The sequence below is a fragment of the Hyla sarda genome, unplaced genomic scaffold (genome assembly GCF_029499605.1).
Source record: "Hyla sarda isolate aHylSar1 unplaced genomic scaffold, aHylSar1.hap1 scaffold_315, whole genome shotgun sequence".
NCBI classification, from domain to species: domain Eukaryota; kingdom Metazoa; phylum Chordata; class Amphibia; order Anura; family Hylidae; genus Hyla; species Hyla sarda.
Genome location: NW_026609879.1, coordinates 255,305 through 277,228, shown reverse-complemented (window position 1 = coordinate 277,228; position 21,924 = coordinate 255,305). Strand labels below are relative to the sequence as shown.

General features: G+C 46.3%; 10 non-coding genes across 10 annotated transcripts; all 10 read right to left on the bottom strand.

Moving 5' to 3' along the window:
* Positions 1-966: 966 nt before the first annotated feature.
* Positions 967-1,157, bottom strand: LOC130328970 (U2 spliceosomal RNA). The gene has a single exon (XR_008872810.1). It is a non-coding gene; the product is annotated as a U2 spliceosomal RNA (small nuclear RNA).
* Positions 1,158-3,243: 2,086 nt separating this feature from the next.
* LOC130329003 (U2 spliceosomal RNA) lies at positions 3,244-3,434 on the bottom strand. The gene has a single exon (XR_008872839.1). It is a non-coding gene; the product is annotated as a U2 spliceosomal RNA (small nuclear RNA).
* Positions 3,435-5,526: 2,092 nt separating this feature from the next.
* On the bottom strand, positions 5,527-5,717 carry LOC130328969 (U2 spliceosomal RNA). Its single transcript, XR_008872809.1, has one exon. It is a non-coding gene; the product is annotated as a U2 spliceosomal RNA (small nuclear RNA).
* Positions 5,718-7,808: 2,091 nt separating this feature from the next.
* Positions 7,809-7,999, bottom strand: LOC130328968 (U2 spliceosomal RNA). Its single transcript, XR_008872808.1, has one exon. It is a non-coding gene; the product is annotated as a U2 spliceosomal RNA (small nuclear RNA).
* A 2,088-nt stretch (positions 8,000-10,087) lies between these two features.
* Positions 10,088-10,278, bottom strand: LOC130328967 (U2 spliceosomal RNA). The gene has a single exon (XR_008872807.1). It is a non-coding gene; the product is annotated as a U2 spliceosomal RNA (small nuclear RNA).
* Positions 10,279-12,371: 2,093 nt separating this feature from the next.
* LOC130328966 (U2 spliceosomal RNA) lies at positions 12,372-12,562 on the bottom strand. Its single transcript, XR_008872806.1, has one exon. It is a non-coding gene; the product is annotated as a U2 spliceosomal RNA (small nuclear RNA).
* A 2,096-nt stretch (positions 12,563-14,658) lies between these two features.
* Positions 14,659-14,849, bottom strand: LOC130328965 (U2 spliceosomal RNA). Its single transcript, XR_008872805.1, has one exon. It is a non-coding gene; the product is annotated as a U2 spliceosomal RNA (small nuclear RNA).
* A 2,088-nt stretch (positions 14,850-16,937) lies between these two features.
* Positions 16,938-17,128, bottom strand: LOC130328963 (U2 spliceosomal RNA). Its single transcript, XR_008872804.1, has one exon. It is a non-coding gene; the product is annotated as a U2 spliceosomal RNA (small nuclear RNA).
* Positions 17,129-19,219: 2,091 nt separating this feature from the next.
* Positions 19,220-19,410, bottom strand: LOC130328962 (U2 spliceosomal RNA). The gene has a single exon (XR_008872803.1). It is a non-coding gene; the product is annotated as a U2 spliceosomal RNA (small nuclear RNA).
* A 2,081-nt stretch (positions 19,411-21,491) lies between these two features.
* On the bottom strand, positions 21,492-21,682 carry LOC130328961 (U2 spliceosomal RNA). Its single transcript, XR_008872802.1, has one exon. It is a non-coding gene; the product is annotated as a U2 spliceosomal RNA (small nuclear RNA).
* Positions 21,683-21,924: the final 242 nt, after the last annotated feature.

Sequence of the window (21,924 nt, the reverse complement as noted above, 5' to 3'; positions counted from 1 at the left end):
TAATTTTCTAAGGATTTATACTGATTTTTCCTGTCTGAATTTGTCGCACAGAAAGTTGCAGGCCAAATATGTGTGACATTTCTGCGACTTTAGCTTCTAGAGCATTTTTACAACATTATACATAGGTGCTGAATACATAAAAAGCGACTGTTCAGCGACAGACAAGTCGCATCGGCTGAAAGTAGGCCAGAATGTCAGTCCATGTTGGAGCAGGTTTAGATACAGTCTAAAGCATAGATCTCAAAGTCTGTGCACAGAATTTAGCAAGGGCCTCGCACCTTCTGATGCATCAGGTAGGTGCACAATAGCATAGCCTAACCCTCTGTACTTTGGTCTATATTGATGCGGGACATAGACAGCCAGCTGATGACCAATCCATTAGTGCAATGGATGGCTGGAAGCATTTGTCTTTGCCTTTGCAATACCACAGAAGCAATGCATGGTCAATGTACAGCAATGACACACCTGTGTGAACAGCCAGGAGACCCCCCCCCCCCCCCCCCATGTTATGTTACATAGTTACATAGTTAGTACGGTCGAAAAAAGACATATGTCCATCACGTTCAACCAGGGAATTAAGGGGTAGGGGTGTGGCGCGATATTGGGGAAGGGATGAGATTTTATATTTCTTCATAAGCATTAATCTTATTTTGTCAATTAGGAACATTCAGCACCCACCCGCTATCAAGGCAGCTGCCTATCATGTCATGCCCTACCTGCACAGGTGTGCTGGCTACTCAAATGATCCAATTAAGGAGGCCATTTAGTCAGCAGCAGCAGAAGTCCTGTGCCTGGACGCTCCAACAGGGGCCAGACACAAGCAGAAGCAGAAGCAGCAGAAGCAGCAGCAGCACCACCTTTTGTTTTTTGGCTGCAGCAGCAGCAAGGCCCACAGGGCTGGCTAGCTGGCTAGCCAGCAAGCAGGTAGCAATGAAAGTAGGAATCTTTCTTTTTAACCCTGTAAGGGGGTGGTGCACTGTACCCGAAGATACTGCCATATCGGGTCAATGCATAGGGCGACGGAAGCAAGCTTCGAAATCGGCCCCCGTTCTCAAAAATCCATTTAATATATGGTCCCCAGATAGGGGACGTATCAGATATTAAACTGATAAGAACAGATACTACACTTGATCTTAGCCAAAAGGCCGAGAAGCGATAACCGTGAAAGGGGCGGGCCCAACAAGGTCCCCTTCATTGGCACTATCACTGCTTGCTGTCAGGGAGGCTGCCAGACAATTTTCCATGCACACTCTGGGCTGGGGGGCAGTCAACCACCAGTACACACAGCAGAACCTAAACCCATACCATTATTGCTAAGCAGCAAGACAGGGGCCCATTGCACTCCCACGGGGCCTTTTTAAATGCAATCCATAACCCGGATTTGCCAGGAACCCTTCTTACTCCTCCTACTTGCATGTGACACTGGGCTTAGGATCTGCATAGGAAACACACACACAAGCACACACCTACCTTTGTTGCCTGCAGATGCCTCCTTGGCTGTCCCCAAACGGTATCAAACCAACACCCACGGGAAGCTGTAAGCATAGAGGACATGCCTGCACCCCATTGGACTTACCTGTGTGGGTTAAATCCGGGTTATTTGACAACCTATGGCGGTGATGGTTCTGCTCAGGCAGAGCAGTGCTGATGCTCCTCATAAAGCTGTCGCTGCTGTGAAGGTTCTAGGTGACATCACAAATCCCTATGGTTACATACACAACAAAGCTGGGTTGTTGTTGTTTACACTCTGCAAGGCCTGTGGAAGTGAGTGACATCATAGCACTGTAGTTCTGAGGGTTCAAGATGGATGCAACAATCTCCTGTTGCTTCTATGAAGGCCGTAATAGACGACATCACCAAACAGCTCCATAGTCACATACACAGCAAAGGAGAGATGTTGTTTACACCTAGTGATGTCAGTGGTATTGAGTGACATCACAGCACAGTGCTAAGGCTCCTGGGCCTGGACACAGCAGCGGCTGCAATATCTCAACGGAGAATACGTTTATATCTATGTGTGTGTGTGCGCATATATATATATATATATATATATATATATATATATATATATTTCTCCGCCGAAATCACTTTTAAACCCATTTCCACCTTTTTTTCCCTTCTCTTCCTCTTACTTTTTTTTCACGTTTTTTTACGTTTTTCTCCTTTTCGCCTCTTTTCTGGGCGTATTATTCTTCTTTTTCTTCTTTTTTTTCGTCTAATGCATACCCCATCAGTGCAGCAATGCTTATTCAATACCGCCAGCAGATGGAGACACTGGGGGATAATTTTCTAAGGATTTATACTGATTTTTCCTGTCTGAATTTGTCGCACAGAAAGTTGCAGGCCAAATATGTGTGACATTTCTGCGACTTTAGCTTCTAGAGCATTTTTACAACATTATACATAGGTGCTGAATACATAAAAAGCGACTGTTCAGCGACAGACAAGTCGCATCGGCTGAAAGTAGGCCAGAATGTCAGTCCATGTTGGAGCAGGTTTAGATACAGTCTAAAGCATAGATCTCAAAGTCTGTGCACAGAATTTAGCAAGGGCCTCGCACCTTCTGATGCATCAGGTAGGTGCACAATAGCATAGCCTAACCCTCTGTACTTTGGTCTATATTGATGCGGGACATAGACAGCCAGCTGATGACCAATCCATTAGTGCAATGGATGGCTGGAAGCATTTGTCTTTGCCTTTGCAATACCACAGAAGCAATGCATGGTCAATGTACAGCAATGACACACCTGTGTGAACAGCCAGGAGACCCCCCCCCCCCCATGTTATGTTACATAGTTACATAGTTAGTACGGTCGAAAAAAGACATATGTCCATCACGTTCAACCAGGGAATTAAGGGGTAGGGGTGTGGCGCGATATTGGGGAAGGGATGAGATTTTATATTTCTTCATAAGCATTAATCTTATTTTGTCAATTAGGAACATTCAGCACCCACCCGCTATCAAGGCAGCTGCCTATCATGTCATGCCCTACCTGCACAGGTGTGCTGGCTACTCAAATGATCCAATTAAGGAGGCCATTTAGTCAGCAGCAGCAGAAGTCCTGTGCCTGGACGCTCCAACAGGGGCCAGACACAAGCAGAAGCAGAAGCAGCAGAAGCAGCAGCAGCACCACCTTTTGTTTTTTGGCTGCAGCAGCAGCAAGGCCCACAGGGCTGGCTAGCTGGCTAGCCAGCAAGCAGGTAGCAATGAAAGTAGGAATCTTTCTTTTTAACCCTGTAAGGGGGTGGTGCACTGTACCCGAAGATACTGCCATATCGGGTCAATGCATAGGGCGACGGAAGCAAGCTTCGAAATCGGCCCCCGTTCTCAAAAATCCATTTAATATATGGTCCCCAGATAGGGGACGTATCAGATATTAAACTGATAAGAACAGATACTACATTTGATCTTAGCCAAAAGGCCGAGAAGCGATAACCGTGAAAGGGGCGGGCCCAACAAGGTCCCCTTCATGGGCACTATCACTGCTTGCTGTCAGGGAGGCTGCCAGACAATTTTCCATGCACACTCTGGGCTGGGGGGCAGTCAACCACCAGTACACACAGCAGAACCTAAACCCATACCATTATTGCTAAGCAGCAAGACAGGGGCCCATTGCACTCCCACGGGGCCTTTTTAAATGCAATCCATAACCCGGATTTGCCAGGAACCCTTCTTACTCCTCCTACTTGCATGTGACACTGGGCTTAGGATCTGCATAGGAAACACACACACAAGCACACACCTACCTTTGTTGCCTGCAGATGCCTCCTTGGCTGTCCCCAAACGGTATCAAACCAACACCCACGGGAAGCTGTAAGCATAGAGGACATGCCTGCACCCCATTGGACTTACCTGTGTGGGTTAAATCCGGGTTATTTGACAACCTATGGCGGTGATGGTTCTGCTCAGGCAGAGCAGTGCTGATGCTCCTCATAAAGCTGTCGCTGCTGTGAAGGTTCTAGGTGACATCACAAATCCCTATGGTTACATACACAACAAAGCTGGGTTGTTGTTGTTTACACTCTGCAAGGCCTGTGGAAGTGAGTGACATCATAGCACTGTAGTTCTGAGGGTTCAAGATGGATGCAACAATCTCCTGTTGCTTCTATGAAGGCCGTAATAGACGACATCACCAAACAGCTCCATAGTCACATACACAGCAAAGGAGAGATGTTGTTTACACCTAGTGATGTCAGTGGTATTGAGTGACATCACAGCACAGTGCTAAGGCTCCTGGGCCTGGACACAGCAGCGGCTGCAATATCTCAACGGAGAATACGTTTATATCTATGTGTGTGTGTGCGCATATATATATATATATATATATATATATATATATATATATATTTCTCCGCCGAAATCACTTTTAAACCCATTTCCACCTTTTTTTCCCTTCTCTTCCTCTTACTTTTTTTTCACGTTTTTTTACGTTTTTCTCCTTTTCGCCTCTTTTCTGGGCGTATTATTCTTCTTTTTCTTCTTTTTTTTCGTCTAATGCATACCCCATCAGTGCAGCAATGCTTATTCAATACCGCCAGCAGATGGAGACACTGGGGGATAATTTTCTAAGGATTTATACTGATTTTTCCTGTCTGAATTTGTCGCACAGAAAGTTGCAGGCCAAATATGTGTGACATTTCTGCGACTTTAGCTTCTAGAGCATTTTTACAACATTATACATAGGTGCTGAATACATAAAAAGCGACTGTTCAGCGACAGACAAGTCGCATCGGCTGAAAGTAGGCCAGAATGTCAGTCCATGTTGGAGCAGGTTTAGATACAGTCTAAAGCATAGATCTCAAAGTCTGTGCACAGAATTTAGCAAGGGCCTCGCACCTTCTGATGCATCAGGTAGGTGCACAATAGCATAGCCTAACCCTCTGTACTTTGGTCTATATTGATGCGGGACATAGACAGCCAGCTGATGACCAATCCATTAGTGCAATGGATGGCTGGAAGCATTTGTCTTTGCCTTTGCAATACCACAGAAGCAATGCATGGTCAATGTACAGCAATGACACACCTGTGTGAACAGCCAGGAGACCCCCCCCCCCCCCCCCCCATGTTATGTTACATAGTTACATAGTTAGTACGGTCGAAAAAAGACATATGTCCATCACGTTCAACCAGGGAATTAAGGGGTAGGGGTGTGGCGCGATATTGGGGAAGGGATGAGATTTTATATTTCTTCATAAGCATTAATCTTATTTTGTCAATTAGGAACATTCAGCACCCACCCGCTATCAAGGCAGCTGCCTATCATGTCATGCCCTACCTGCACAGGTGTGCTGGCTACTCAAATGATCCAATTAAGGAGGCCATTTAGTCAGCAGCAGCAGAAGTCCTGTGCCTGGACGCTCCAACAGGGGCCAGACACAAGCAGAAGCAGAAGCAGCAGAAGCAGCAGCAGCACCACCTTTTGTTTTTTGGCTGCAGCAGCAGCAAGGCCCACAGGGCTGGCTAGCTGGCTAGCCAGCAAGCAGGTAGCAATGAAAGTAGGAATCTTTCTTTTTAACCCTGTAAGGGGGTGGTGCACTGTACCCGAAGATACTGCCATATCGGGTCAATGCATAGGGCGACGGAAGCAAGCTTCGAAATCGGCCCCCGTTCTCAAAAATCCATTTAATATATGGTCCCCAGATAGGGGACGTATCAGATATTAAACTGATAAGAACAGATACTACACTTGATCTTAGCCAAAAGGCCGAGAAGCGATAACCGTGAAAGGGGCGGGCCCAACAAGGTCCCCTTCATGGGCACTATCACTGCTTGCTGTCAGGGAGGCTGCCAGACAATTTTCCATGCACACTCTGGGCTGGGGGGCAGTCAACCACCAGTACACACAGCAGAACCTAAACCCATACCATTATTGCTAAGCAGCAAGACAGGGGCCCATTGCACTCCCACGGGGCCTTTTTAAATGCAATCCATAACCCGGATTTGCCAGGAACCCTTCTTACTCCTCCTACTTGCATGTGACACTGGGCTTAGGATCTGCATAGGAAACACACACACAAGCACACACCTACCTTTGTTGCCTGCAGATGCCTCCTTGGCTGTCCCCAAACGGTATCAAACCAACACCCACGGGAAGATGTAAGCATAGAGGACATGCCTGCACCCCATTGGACTTACCTGTGTGGGTTAAATCCGGGTTATTTGACAACCTATGGCGGTGATGGTTCTGCTCAGGCAGAGCAGTGCTGATGCTCCTCATAAAGCTGTCGCTGCTGTGAAGGTTCTAGGTGACATCACAAATCCCTATGGTTACATACACAACAAAGCTGGGTTGTTGTTGTTTACACTCTGCAAGGCCTGTGGAAGTGAGTGACATCATAGCACTGTAGTTCTGAGGGTTCAAGATGGATGCAACAATCTCCTGTTGCTTCTATGAAGGCCGTAATAGACGACATCACCAAACAGCTCCATAGTCACATACACAGCAAAGGAGAGATGTTGTTTACACCTAGTGATGTCAGTGGTATTGAGTGACATCACAGCACAGTGCTAAGGCTCCTGGGCCTGGACACAGCAGCGGCTGCAATATCTCAACGGAGAATACGTTTATATCTATGTGTGTGTGTGCGCATATATATATATATATATATATATATATATATATATATATATATATTTCTCCGCCGAAATCACTTTTAAACCCATTTCCACCTTTTTTTCCCTTCTCTTCCTCTTACTTTTTTTTCACGTTTTTTTACGTTTTTCTCCTTTTCGCCTCTTTTCTGGGCGTATTATTCTTCTTTTTCTTCTTTTTTTTCGTCTAATGCATACCCCATCAGTGCAGCAATGCTTATTCAATACCGCCAGCAGATGGAGACACTGGGGGATAATTTTCTAAGGATTTATACTGATTTTTCCTGTCTGAATTTGTCGCACAGAAAGTTGCAGGCCAAATATGTGTGACATTTCTGCGACTTTAGCTTCTAGAGCATTTTTACAACATTATACATAGGTGCTGAATACATAAAAAGCGACTGTTCAGCGACAGACAAGTCGCATCGGCTGAAAGTAGGCCAGAATGTCAGTCCATGTTGGAGCAGGTTTAGATACAGTCTAAAGCATAGATCTCAAAGTCTGTGCACAGAATTTTGCAAGGGCCTCGCACCTTCTGATGCATCAGGTAGGTGCACAATAGCATAGCCTAACCCTCTGTACTTTGGTCTATATTGATGCGGGACATAGACAGCCAGCTGATGACCAATCCATTAGTGCAATGGACGGCTGGAAGCATTTGTCTTTGCCTTTGCAATACCACAGAAGCAATGCATGGTCAATGTACAGCAATGACACACCTGTGTGAACAGCCAGGAGACCCCCCCCCCCCCCATGTTATGTTGCATAGTTACATAGTTAGTACGGTCGAAAAAAGACATATGTCCATCACGTTCAACCAGGGAATTAAGGGGTAGGGGTGTGGCGCGATATTGGGGAAGGGATGAGATTTTATATTTCTTCATAAGCATTAATCTTATTTTGTCAATTAGGAACATTCAGCACCCACCCGCTATCAAGGCAGCTGCCTATCATGTCATGCCCTACCTGCACAGGTGTGCTGGCTACTCAAATGATCCAATTAAGGAGGCCATTTAGTCAGCAGCAGCAGAAGTCCTGTGCCTGGACGCTCCAACAGGGGCCAGACACAAGCAGAAGCAGAAGCAGCAGAAGCAGCAGCAGCACCACCTTTTGTTTTTTGGCTGCAGCAGCAGCAAGGCCCACAGGGCTGGCTAGCTGGCTAGCCAGCAAGCAGGTAGCAATGAAAGTAGGAATCTTTCTTTTTAACCCTGTAAGGGGGTGGTGCACTGTACCCGAAGATACTGCCATATCGGGTCAATGCATAGGGCGACGGAAGCAAGCTTCGAAATCGGCCCCCGTTCTCAAAAATCCATTTAATATATGGTCCCCAGATAGGGGACGTATCAGATATTAAACTGATAAGAACAGATACTACACTTGATCTTAGCCAAAAGGCCGAGAAGCGATAACCGTGAAAGGGGCGGGCCCAACAAGGTCCCCTTCATGGGCACTATCACTGCTTGCTGTCAGGGAGGCTGCCAGACAATTTTCCATGCACACTCTGGGCTGGGGGGCAGTCAACCACCAGTACACACAGCAGAACCTAAACCCATACCATTATTGCTAAGCAGCAAGACAGGGGCCCATTGCACTCCCACGGGGCCTTTTTAAATGCAATCCATAACCCGGATTTGCCAGGAACCCTTCTTACTCCTCCTACTTGCATGTGACACTGGGCTTAGGATCTGCATAGGAAACACACACACAAGCACACACCTACCTTTGTTGCCTGCAGATGCCTCCTTGGCTGTCCCCAAACGGTATCAAACCAACACCCACGGGAAGCTGTAAGCATAGAGGACATGCCTGCACCCCATTGGACTTACCTGTGTGGGTTAAATCCGGGTTATTTGACAACCTATGGCGGTGATGGTTCTGCTCAGGCAGAGCAGTGCTGATGCTCCTCATAAAGCTGTCGCTGCTGTGAAGGTTCTAGGTGACATCACAAATCCCTTTGGTTACATACACAACAAAGCTGGGTTGTTGTTGTTTACACTCTGCAAGGCCTGTGGAAGTGAGTGACATCATAGCACTGTAGTTCTGAGGGTTCAAGATGGATGCAACAATCTCCTGTTGCTTCTATGAAGGCCGTAATAGACGACATCACCAAACAGCTCCATAGTCACATACACAGCAAAGGAGAGATGTTGTTTACACCTAGTGATGTCAGTGGTATTGAGTGACATCACAGCACAGTGCTAAGGCTCCTGGGCCTGGACACAGCAGCGGCTGCAATATCTCAACGGAGAATACGTTTATATCTATGTGTGTGTGTGCGCATATATATATATATATATATATATATATATATATATATATATATTTCTCCGCCGAAATCACTTTTAAACCCATTTCCACCTTTTTTTCCCTTCTCTTCCTCTTACTTTTTTTTCACGTTTTTTTACGTTTTTCTCCTTTTCGCCTCTTTTCTGGGCGTATTATTCTTCTTTTTCTTCTTTTTTTTCGTCTAATGCATACCCCATCAGTGCAGCAATGCTTATTCAATACCGCCAGCAGATGGAGACACTGGGGGATAATTTTCTAAGGATTTATACTGATTTTTCCTGTCTGAATTTGTCGCACAGAAAGTTGCAGGCCAAATATGTGTGACATTTCTGCGACTTTAGCTTCTAGAGCATTTTTACAACATTATACATAGGTGCTGAATACATAAAAAGCGACTGTTCAGCGACAGACAAGTCGCATCGGCTGAAAGTAGGCCAGAATGTCAGTCCATGTTGGAGCAGGTTTAGATACAGTCTAAAGCATAGATCTCAAAGTCTGTGCACAGAATTTAGCAAGGGCCTCGCACCTTCTGATGCATCAGGTAGGTGCACAATAGCATAGCCTAACCCTCTGTACTTTGGTCTATATTGATGCGGGACATAGACAGCCAGCTGATGACCAATCCATTAGTGCAATGGATGGCTGGAAGCATTTGTCTTTGCCTTTGCAATACCACAGAAGCAATGCATGATCAATGTACAGCAATGACACACCTGTGTGAACAGCCAGGAGACCCCCCCCCCCCCATGTTATGTTACATAGTTACATAGTTAGTACGGTCGAAAAAAGACATATGTCCATCACGTTCAACCAGGGAATTAAGGGGTAGGGGTGTGGCGCGATATTGGGGAAGGGATGAGATTTTATATTTCTTCATAAGCATTAATCTTATTTTGTCAATTAGGAACATTCAGCACCCACCCGCTATCAAGGCAGCTGCCTATCATGTCATGCCCTACCTGCACAGGTGTGCTGGCTACTCAAATGATCCAATTAAGGAGGCCATTTAGTCAGCAGCAGCAGAAGTCCTGTGCCTGGACGCTCCAACAGGGGCCAGACACAAGCAGAAGCAGAAGCAGCAGAAGCAGCAGCAGCACCACCTTTTGTTTTTTGGCTGCAGCAGCAGCAAGGCCCACAGGGCTGGCTAGCTGGCTAGCCAGCAAGCAGGTAGCAATGAAAGTAGGAATCTTTCTTTTTAACCCTGTAAGGGGGTGGTGCACTGTACCCGAAGATACTGCCATATCGGGTCAATGCATAGGGCGACGGAAGCAAGCTTCGAAATCGGCCCCCGTTCTCAAAAATCCATTTAATATATGGTCCCCAGATAGGGGACGTATCAGATATTAAACTGATAAGAACAGATACTACACTTGATCTTAGCCAAAAGGCCGAGAAGCGATAACCGTGAAAGGGGCGGGCCCAACAAGGTCCCCTTCATGGGCACTATCACTGCTTGCTGTCAGGGAGGCTGCCAGACAATTTTCCATGCACACTCTGGGCTGGGGGGCAGTCAACCACCAGTACACACAGCAGAACCTAAACCCATACCATTATTGCTAAGCAGCAAGACAGGGGCCCATTGCACTCCCACGGGGCCTTTTTAAATGCAATCCATAACCCGGATTTGCCAGGAACCCTTCTTACTCCTCCTACTTGCATGTGACACTGGGCTTAGGATCTGCATAGGAAACACACACACAAGCACACACCTACCTTTGTTGCCTGCAGATGCCTCCTTGGCTGTCCCCAAACGGTATCAAACCAACACCCACGGGAAGCTGTAAGCATAGAGGACATGCCTGCACCCCATTGGACTTACCTGTGTGGGTTAAATCCGGGTTATTTGACAACCTATGGCGGTGATGGTTCTGCTCAGGCAGAGCAGTGCTGATGCTCCTCATAAAGCTGTCGCTGCTGTGAAGGTTCTAGGTGACATCACAAATCCCTTTGGTTACATACACAACAAAGCTGGGTTGTTGTTGTTTACACTCTGCAAGGCCTGTGGAAGTGAGTGACATCATAGCACTGTAGTTCTGAGGGTTCAAGATGGATGCAACAATCTCCTGTTGCTTCTATGAAGGCCGTAATAGACGACATCACCAAACAGCTCCATAGTCACATACACAGCAAAGGAGAGATGTTGTTTACACCTAGTGATGTCAGTGGTATTGAGTGACATCACAGCACAGTGCTAAGGCTCCTGGGCCTGGACACAGCAGCGGCTGCAATATCTCAACGGAGAATACGTTTATATCTATGTGTGTGTGTGCGCATATATATATATATATATATATATATATATATATATATATATATTTCTCCGCCGAAATCACTTTTAAACCCATTTCCACCTTTTTTTCCCTTCTCTTCCTCTTACTTTTTTTTCACGTTTTTTTACGTTTTTCTCCTTTTCGCCTCTTTTCTGGGCGTATTATTCTTCTTTTTCTTCTTTTTTTTCGTCTAATGCATACCCCATCAGTGCAGCAATGCTTATTCAATACCGCCAGCAGATGGAGACACTGGGGGATAATTTTCTAAGGATTTATACTGATTTTTCCTGTCTGAATTTGTCGCACAGAAAGTTGCAGGCCAAATATGTGTGACATTTCTGCGACTTTAGCTTCTAGAGCATTTTTACAACATTATACATAGGTGCTGAATACATAAAAAGCGACTGTTCAGCGACAGACAAGTCGCATCGGCTGAAAGTAGGCCAGAATGTCAGTCCATGTTGGAGCAGGTTTAGATACAGTCTAAAGCATAGATCTCAAAGTCTGTGCACAGAATTTAGCAAGGGCCTCGCACCTTCTGATGCATCAGGTAGGTGCACAATAGCATAGCCTAACCCTCTGTACTTTGGTCTATATTGATGCGGGACATAGACAGCCAGCTGATGACCAATCCATTAGTGCAATGGATGGCTGGAAGCATTTGTCTTTGCCTTTGCAATACCACAGAAGCAATGCATGGTCAATGTACAGCAATGACACACCTGTGTGAACAGCCAGGAGACCCCCCCCCCCCCCCCCCATGTTATGTTACATAGTTACATAGTTAGTACGGTCGAAAAAAGACATATGTCCATCACGTTCAACCAGGGAATTAAGGGGTAGGGGTGTGGCGCGATATTGGGGAAGGGATGAGATTTTATATTTCTTCATAAGCATTAATCTTATTTTGTCAATTAGGAACATTCAGCACCCACCCGCTATCAAGGCAGCTGCCTATCATGTCATGCCCTACCTGCACAGGTGTGCTGGCTACTCAAATGATCCAATTAAGGAGGCCATTTAGTCAGCAGCAGCAGAAGTCCTGTGCCTGGACGCTCCAACAGGGGCCAGACACAAGCAGAAGCAGAAGCAGCAGAAGCAGCAGCAGCACCACCTTTTGTTTTTTGGCTGCAGCAGCAGCAAGGCCCACAGGGCTGGCTAGCTGGCTAGCCAGCAAGCAGGTAGCAATGAAAGTAGGAATCTTTCTTTTTAACCCTGTAAGGGGGTGGTGCACTGTACCCGAAGATACTGCCATATCGGGTCAATGCATAGGGCGACGGAAGCAAGCTTCGAAATCGGCCCCCGTTCTCAAAAATCCATTTAATATATGGTCCCCAGATAGGGGACGTATCAGATATTAAACTGATAAGAACAGATACTACACTTGATCTTAGCCAAAAGGCCGAGAAGCGATAACCGTGAAAGGGGCGGGCCCAACAAGGTCCCCTTCATGGGCACTATCACTGCTTGCTGTCAGGGAGGCTGCCAGACAATTTTCCATGCACACTCTGGGCTGGGGGGCAGTCAACCACCAGTACACACAGCAGAACCTAAACCCATACCATTATTGCTAAGCAGCAAGACAGGGGCCCATTGCACTCCCACGGGGCCTTTTTAAATGCAATCCATAACCCGGATTTGCCAGGAACCCTTCTTACTCCTCCTACTTGCATGTGACACTGGGCTTAGGATCTGCATAGGAAACACACACACAAGCACACACCTACCTTTGTTGCCTGCAGATGCCTCCTTGGCTGTCCCCAAACGGTATCAAACCAACACCCACAGGAAGCTGTAAGCATAGAGGACATGCCTGCACCCCATTGGACTTACCTGTGTGGGTTAAATCCGGGTTATTTGACAACCTATGGCGGTGATGGTTCTGCTCAGGCAGAGCAGTGCTGATGCTCCTCATAAAGCTGTCGCTGCTGTGAAGGTTCTAGGTGACATCACAAATCCCTATGGTTACATACACAACAAAGCTGGGTTGTTGTTGTTTACACTCTGCAAGGCCTGTGGAAGTGAGTGACATCATAGCACTGTAGTTCTGAGGGTTCAAGATGGATGCAACAATCTCCTGTTGCTTCTATGAAGGCCGTAATAGACGACATCACCAAACAGCTCCATAGTCACATACACAGCAAAGGAGAGATGTTGTTTACACCTAGTGATGTCAGTGGTATTGAGTGACATCACAGCACAGTGCTAAGGCTCCTGGGCCTGGACACAGCAGCGGCTGCAATATCTCAACGGAGAATACGTTTATATCTATGTGTGTGTGTGCGCATATATATATATATATATATATATATATATATATATATATATATATTTCTCCGCCGAAATCACTTTTAAACCCATTTCCACCTTTTTTTCCCTTCTCTTCCTCTTACTTTTTTTTCACGTTTTTTTACGTTTTTCTCCTTTTCGCCTCTTTTCTGGGCGTATTATTCTTCTTTTTCTTCTTTTTTTTCGTCTAATGCATACCCCATCAGTGCAGCAATGCTTATTCAATACCGCCAGCAGATGGAGACACTGGGGGATAATTTTCTAAGGATTTATACTGATTTTTCCTGTCTGAATTTGTCGCACAGAAAGTTGCAGGCCAAATATGTGTGACATTTCTGCGACTTTAGCTTCTAGAGCATTTTTACAACATTATACATAGGTGCTGAATACATAAAAAGCGACTGTTCAGCGACAGACAAGTCGCATCGGCTGAAAGTAGGCCAGAATGTCAGTCCATGTTGGAGCAGGTTTAGATACAGTCTAAAGCATAGATCTCAAAGTCTGTGCACAGAATTTAGCAAGGGCCTCGCACCTTCTGATGCATCAGGTAGGTGCACAATAGCATAGCCTAACCCTCTGTACTTTGGTCTATATTGATGCGGGACATAGACAGCCAGCTGATGACCAATCCATTAGTGCAATGGATGGCTGGAAGCATTTGTCTTTGCCTTTGCAATACCACAGAAGCAATGCATGGTCAATGTACAGCAATGACACACCTGTGTGAACAGCCAGGAGACCCCCCCCCCCCCCCCCCCATGTTATGTTACATAGTTACATAGTTAGTACGGTCGAAAAAAGACATATGTCCATCACGTTCAACCAGGGAATTAAGGGGTAGGGGTGTGGCGCGATATTGGGGAAGGGATGAGATTTTATATTTCTTCATAAGCATTAATCTTATTTTGTCAATTAGGAACATTCAGCACCCACCCGCTATCAAGGCAGCTGCCTATCATGTCATGCCCTACCTGCACAGGTGTGCTGGCTACTCAAATGATCCAATTAAGGAGGCCATTTAGTCAGCAGCAGCAGAAGTCCTGTGCCTGGACGCTCCAACAGGGGCCAGACACAAGCAGAAGCAGAAGCAGCAGAAGCAGCAGCAGCACCACCTTTTGTTTTTTGGCTGCAGCAGCAGCAAGGCCCACAGGGCTGGCTAGCTGGCTAGCCAGCAAGCAGGTAGCAATGAAAGTAGGAATCTTTCTTTTTAACCCTGTAAGGGGGTGGTGCACTGTACCCGAAGATACTGCCATATCGGGTCAATGCATAGGGCGACGGAAGCAAGCTTCGAAATCGGCCCCCGTTCTCAAAAATCCATTTAATATATGGTCCCCAGATAGGGGACGTATCAGATATTAAACTGATAAGAACAGATACTACACTTGATCTTAGCCAAAAGGCCGAGAAGCGATAACCGTGAAAGGGGCGGGCCCAACAAGGTCCCCTTCATGGGCACTATCACTGCTTGCTGTCAGGGAGGCTGCCAGACAATTTTCCATGCACACTCTGGGCTGGGGGGCAGTCAACCACCAGTACACACAGCAGAACCTAAACCCATACCATTATTGCTAAGCAGCAAGACAGGGGCCCATTGCACTCCCACGGGGCCTTTTTAAATGCAATCCATAACCCGGATTTGCCAGGAACCCTTCTTACTCCTCCTACTTGCATGTGACACTGGGCTTAGGATCTGCATAGGAAACACACACACAAGCACACACCTACCTTTGTTGCCTGCAGATGCCTCCTTGGCTGTCCCCAAACGGTATCAAACCAACACCCACAGGAAGCTGTAAGCATAGAGGACATGCCTGCACCCCATTGGACTTACCTGTGTGGGTTAAATCCGGGTTATTTGACAACCTATGGCGGTGATGGTTCTGCTCAGGCAGAGCAGTGCTGATGCTCCTCATAAAGCTGTCGCTGCTGTGAAGGTTCTAGGTGACATCACAAATCCCTATGGTTACATACACAACAAAGCTGGGTTGTTGTTGTTTACACTCTGCAAGGCCTGTGGAAGTGAGTGACATCATAGCACTGTAGTTCTGAGGGTTCAAGATGGATGCAACAATCTCCTGTTGCTTCTATGAAGGCCGTAATAGACGACATCACCAAACAGCTCCATAGTCACATACACAGCAAAGGAGAGATGTTGTTTACACCTAGTGATGTCAGTGGTATTGAGTGACATCACAGCACAGTGCTAAGGCTCCTGGGCCTGGACACAGCAGCGGCTGCAATATCTCAACGGAGAATACGTTTATATCTATGTGTGTGTGTGCGCATATATATATATATATATATATATATATATATATATATTTCTCCGCCGAAATCACTTTTAAACCCATTTCCACCTTTTTTTCCCTTCTCTTCCTCTTACTTTTTTTTCACGTTTTTTTACGTTTTTCTCCTTTTCGCCTCTTTTCTGGGCGTATTATTCTTCTTTTTCTTCTTTTTTTTCGTCTAATGCATACCCCATCAGTGCAGCAATGCTTATTCAATACCGCCAGCAGATGGAGACACTGGGGGATAATTTTCTAAGGATTTATACTGATTTTTCCTGTCTGAATTTGTCGCACAGAAAGTTGCAGGCCAAATATGTGTGACATTTCTGCGACTTTAGCTTCTAGAGCATTTTTACAACATTATACATAGGTGCTGAATACATAAAAAGCGACTGTTCAGCGACAGACAAGTCGCATCGGCTGAAAGTAGGCCAGAATGTCAGTCCATGTTGGAGCAGGTTTAGATACAGTCTAAAGCATAGATCTCAAAGTCTGTGCACAGAATTTAGCAAGGGCCTCGCACCTTCTGATGCATCAGGTAGGTGCACAATAGCATAGCCTAACCCTCTGTACTTTGGTCTATATTGATGCGGGACATAGACAGCCAGCTGATGACCAATCCATTAGTGCAATGGATGGCTGGAAGCATTTGTCTTTGCCTTTGCAATACCACAGAAGCAATGCATGGTCAATGTACAGCAATGACACACCTGTGTGAACAGCCAGGAGACCCCCCCCCCCCCCCCCCCATGTTATGTTACATAGTTACATAGTTAGTACGGTCGAAAAAAGACATATGTCCATCACGTTCAACCAGGGAATTAAGGGGTAGGGGTGTGGCGCGATATTGGGGAAGGGATGAGATTTTATATTTCTTCATAAGCATTAATCTTATTTTGTCAATTAGGAACATTCAGCACCCACCCGCTATCAAGGCAGCTGCCTATCATGTCATGCCCTACCTGCACAGGTGTGCTGGCTACTCAAATGATCCAATTAAGGAGGCCATTTAGTCAGCAGCAGCAGAAGTCCTGTGCCTGGACGCTCCAACAGGGGCCAGACACAAGCAGAAGCAGAACCAGCAGAAGCAGCAGCAGCACCACCTTTTGTTTTTTGGCTGCAGCAGCAGCAAGGCCCACAGGGCTGGCTAGCTGGCTAGCCAGCAAGCAGGTAGCAATGAAAGTAGGAATCTTTCTTTTTAACCCTGTAAGGGGGTGGTGCACTGTACCCGAAGATACTGCCATATCGGGTCAATGCATAGGGCGACGGAAGCAAGCTTCGAAATCGGCCCCCGTTCTCAAAAATCCATTTAATATATGGTCCCCAGATAGGGGACGTATCAGATATTAAACTGATAAGAACAGATACTACACTTGATCTTAGCCAAAAGGCCGAGAAGCGATAACCGTGAAAGGGGCGGGCCCAACAAGGTCCCCTTCATGGGCACTATCACTGCTTGCTGTCAGGGAGGCTGCCAGACAATTTTCCATGCACACTCTGGGCTGGGGGGCAGTCAACCACCAGTACACACAGCAGAACCTAAACCCATACCATTATTGCTAAGCAGCAAGACAGGGGCCCATTGCACTCCCACGGGGCCTTTTTAAATGCAATCCATAACCCGGATTTGCCAGGAACCCTTCTTACTCCTCCTACTTGCATGTGACACTGGGCTTAGGATCTGCATAGGAAACACACACACAAGCACACACCTACCTTTGTTGCCTGCAGATGCCTCCTTGGCTGTCCCCAAACGGTATCAAACCAACACCCACGGGAAGCTGTAAGCATAGAGGACATGCCTGCACCCCATTGGACTTACCTGTGTGGGTTAAATCCGGGTTATTTGACAACCTATGGCGGTGATGGTTCTGCTCAGGCAGAGCAGTGCTGATGCTCCTCATAAAGCTGTCGCTGCTGTGAAGGTTCTAGGTGACATCACAAATCCCTATGGTTACATACACAACAAAGCTGGGTTGTTGTTGTTTACACTCTGCAAGGCCTGTGGAAGTGAGTGACATCATAGCACTGTAGTTCTGAGGGTTCAAGATGGATGCAACAATCTCCTGTTGCTTCTATGAAGGCCGTAATAGACGACATCACCAAACAGCTCCATAGTCACATACACAGCAAAGGAGAGATGTTGTTTACACCTAGTGATGTCAGTGGTATTGAGTGACATCACAGCACAGTGCTAAGGCTCCTGGGCCTGGACACAGCAGCGGCTGCAATATCTCAACGGAGAATACGTTTATATCTATGTGTGTGTGTGCGCATATATATATATATATATATATATATATATATATATATATATATTTCTCCGCCGAAATCACTTTTAAACCCATTTCCACCTTTTTTTCCCTTCTCTTCCTCTTACTTTTTTTTCACGTTTTTTTACGTTTTTCTCCTTTTCGCCTCTTTTCTGGGCGTATTATTCTTCTTTTTCTTCTTTTTTTTCGTCTAATGCATACCCCATCAGTGCAGCAATGCTTATTCAATACCGCCAGCAGATGGAGACACTGGGGGATAATTTTCTAAGGATTTATACTGATTTTTCCTGTCTGAATTTGTCGCACAGAAAGTTGCAGGCCAAATATGTGTGACATTTCTGCGACTTTAGCTTCTAGAGCATTTTTACAACATTATACATAGGTGCTGAATACATAAAAAGCGACTGTTCAGCGACAGACAAGTCGCATCGGCTGAAAGTAGGCCAGAATGTCAGTCCATGTTGGAGCAGGTTTAGATACAGTCTAAAGCATAGATCTCAAAGTCTGTGCACAGAATTTAGCAAGGGCCTCGCACCTTCTGATGCATCAGGTAGGTGCACAATAGCATAGCCTAACCCTCTGTACTTTGGTCTATATTGATGCGGGACATAGACAGCCAGCTGATGACCAATCCATTAGTGCAATGGATGGCTGGAAGCATTTGTCTTTGCCTTTGCAATACCACAGAAGCGATGCATGGTCAATGTAAAGCAATGACACACCTGTGTGAACAGCCAGGAGACCCCCCCCCCCCCCCCATGTTATGTTACATAGTTACATAGTTAGTACGGTCGAAAAAAGACATATGTCCATCACGTTCAACCAGGGAATTAAGGGGTAGGGGTGTGGCGCGATATTGGGGAAGGGATGAGATTTTATATTTCTTCATAAGCATTAATCTTATTTTGTCAATTAGGAACATTCAGCACCCACCCGCTATCAAGGCAGCTGCCTATCATGTCATGCCCTACCTGCACAGGTGTGCTGGCTACTCAAATGATCCAATTAAGGAGGCCATTTAGTCAGCAGCAGCAGAAGTCCTGTGCCTGGACGCTCCAACAGGGGCCAGACACAAGCAGAAGCAGAAGCAGCAGAAGCAGCAGCAGCACCACCTTTTGTTTTTTGGCTGCAGCAGCAGCAAGGCCCACAGGGCTGGCTAGCTGGCTAGCCAGCAAGCAGGTAGCAATGAAAGTAGGAATCTTTCTTTTTAACCCTGTAAGGGGGTGGTGCACTGTACCCGAAGATACTGCCATATCGGGTCAATGCATAGGGCGACGGAAGCAAGCTTCGAAATCGGCCCCCGTTCTCAAAAATCCATTTAATATATGGTCCCCAGATAGGGGACGTATCAGATATTAAACTGATAAGAACAGATACTACACTTGATCTTAGCCAAAAGGCCGAGAAGCGATAACCGTGAAAGGGGCGGGCCCAACAAGGTCCCCTTCATGGGCACTATCACTGCTTGCTGTCAGGGAGGCTGCCAGACAATTTTCCATGCACACTCTGGGCTGGGGGGCAGTCAACCACCAGTACACACAGCAGAACCTAAACCCATACCATTATTGCTAAGCAGCAAGACAGGGGCCCATTGCACTCCCACGGGGCCTTTTTAAATGCAATCCATAACCCGGATTTGCCAGGAACCCTTCTTACTCCTCCTACTTGCATGTGACACTGGGCTTAGGATCTGCATAGGAAACACACACACAAGCACACACCTACCTTTGTTGCCTGCAGATGCCTCCTTGGCTGTCCCCAAACGGTATCAAACCAACACCCACGGGAAGCTGTAAGCATAGAGGACATGCCTGCACCCCATTGGACTTACCTGTGTGGGTTAAATCCGGGTTATTTGACAACCTATGGCGGTGATGGTTCTGCTCAGGCAGAGCAGTGCTGATGCTCCTCATAAAGCTGTCGCTGCTGTGAAGGTTCTAGGTGACATCACAAATCCCTATGGTTACATACACAACAAAGCTGGGTTGTTGTTGTTTACACTCTGCAAGGCCTGTGGAAGTGAGTGACATCATAGCACTGTAGTTCTGAGGGTTCAAGATGGATGCAACAATCTCCTGTTGCTTCTATGAAGGCCGTAATAGACGACATCACCAAACAGCTCCATAGTCACATACACAGCAAAGGAGAGATGTTGTTTACACCTAGTGATGTCAGTGGTATTGAGTGACATCACAGCACAGTGCTAAGGCTCCTGGGCCTGGACACAGCAGCGGCTGCAATATCTCAACGGAGAATACGTTTATATCTATGTGTGTGTGTGCGCATATATATATATATATATATATATATATATATATATATATATTTCTCCGCCGAAATCACTTTTAAACCCATTTCCACCTTTTTTTCCCTTCTCTTCCTCTTACTTTTTTTTCACGTTTTTTTACGTTTTTCTCCTTTTCGCCTCTTTTCTGGGCGTATTATTCTTCTTTTTCTTCTTTTTTTTCGTCTAATGCATACCCCATCAGTGCAGCAATGCTTATTCAATACCGCCAGCAGATGGAGACACTGGGGGATAATTTTCTAAGGATTTATACTGATTTTTCCTGTCTGAATTTGTCGCACAGAAAGTTGCAGGCCAAATATGTGTGACATTTCTGCGACTTTAGCTTCTAGAGCATTTTTACAACATTATACATAGGTGCTGAATACATAAAAAGCGACTGTTCAGCGACAGACAAGTCGCATCGGCTGAAAGTAGGCCAGAATGTCAGTCCATGTTGGAGCAGGTTTAGATACAGTCTAAAGCATAGATCTCAAAGTCTGTGCACAGAATTTAGCAAGGGCCTCGCACCTTCTGATGCATCAGGTAGGTGCACAATAGCATAGCCTAACCCTCTGTACTTTGGTCTATATTGATGCGGGACATAGACAGCCAGCTGATGACCAATCCATTAGTGCAATGGATGGCTGGAAGCATTTGTCTTTGCCTTTGCAATACCACAGAAGCAATGCATGGTCAATGTACAGCAATGACACACCTGTGTGAACAGCCAGGAGACCCCCCCCATGTTATGTTACATAGTTACATAGTTAGTACGGTCGAAAAAAGACATATGTCCATCACGTTCAACCAGGGAATTAAGGGGTAGGGGTGTGGCGCGATATTGGGGAAGGGATGAGATTTTATATTTCTTCATAAGCATTAATCTTATTTTGTCAATTAGGAACATTCAGCACCCACCCGCTATCAAGGCAGCTGCCTATCATGTCATGCCCTACCTGCACAGGTGTGCTGGCTACTCAAATGATCCAATTAAGGAGGTCATTTAGTCAGCAGCAGCAGAAGTCCTGTGCCTGGACGCTCCAACAGGGGCCAGACACAAGCAGAAGCAGAAGCAGCAGAAGCAGCAGCAGCACCACCTTTTGTTTTTTGGCTGCAGCAGCAGCAAGGCCCACAGGGCTGGCTAGCTGGCTAGCCAGCAAGCAGGTAGCAATGAAAGTAGGAATCTTTCTTTTTAACCCTGTAAGGGGGTGGTGCACTGTACCCGAAGATACTGCCATATCGGGTCAATGCATAGGGCGACGGAAGCAAGCTTCGAAATCGGCCCCCGTTCTCAAAAATCCATTTAATATATGGTCCCCAGATAGGGGACGTATCAGATATTAAACTGATAAGAACAGATACTACACTTGATCTTAGCCAAAAGGCCGAGAAGCGATAACCGTGAAAGGGGCGGGCCCAACAAGGTCCCCTTCATGGGCACTATCACTGCTTGCTGTCAGGGAGGCTGCCAGACAATTTTCCATGCACACTCTGGGCTGGGGGGCAGTCAACCACCAGTACACACAGCAGAACCTAAACCCATACCATTATTGCTAAGCAGCAAGACAGGGGCCCATTGCACTCCCACGGGGCCTTTTTAAATGCAATCCATAACCCGGATTTGCCAGGAACCCTTCTT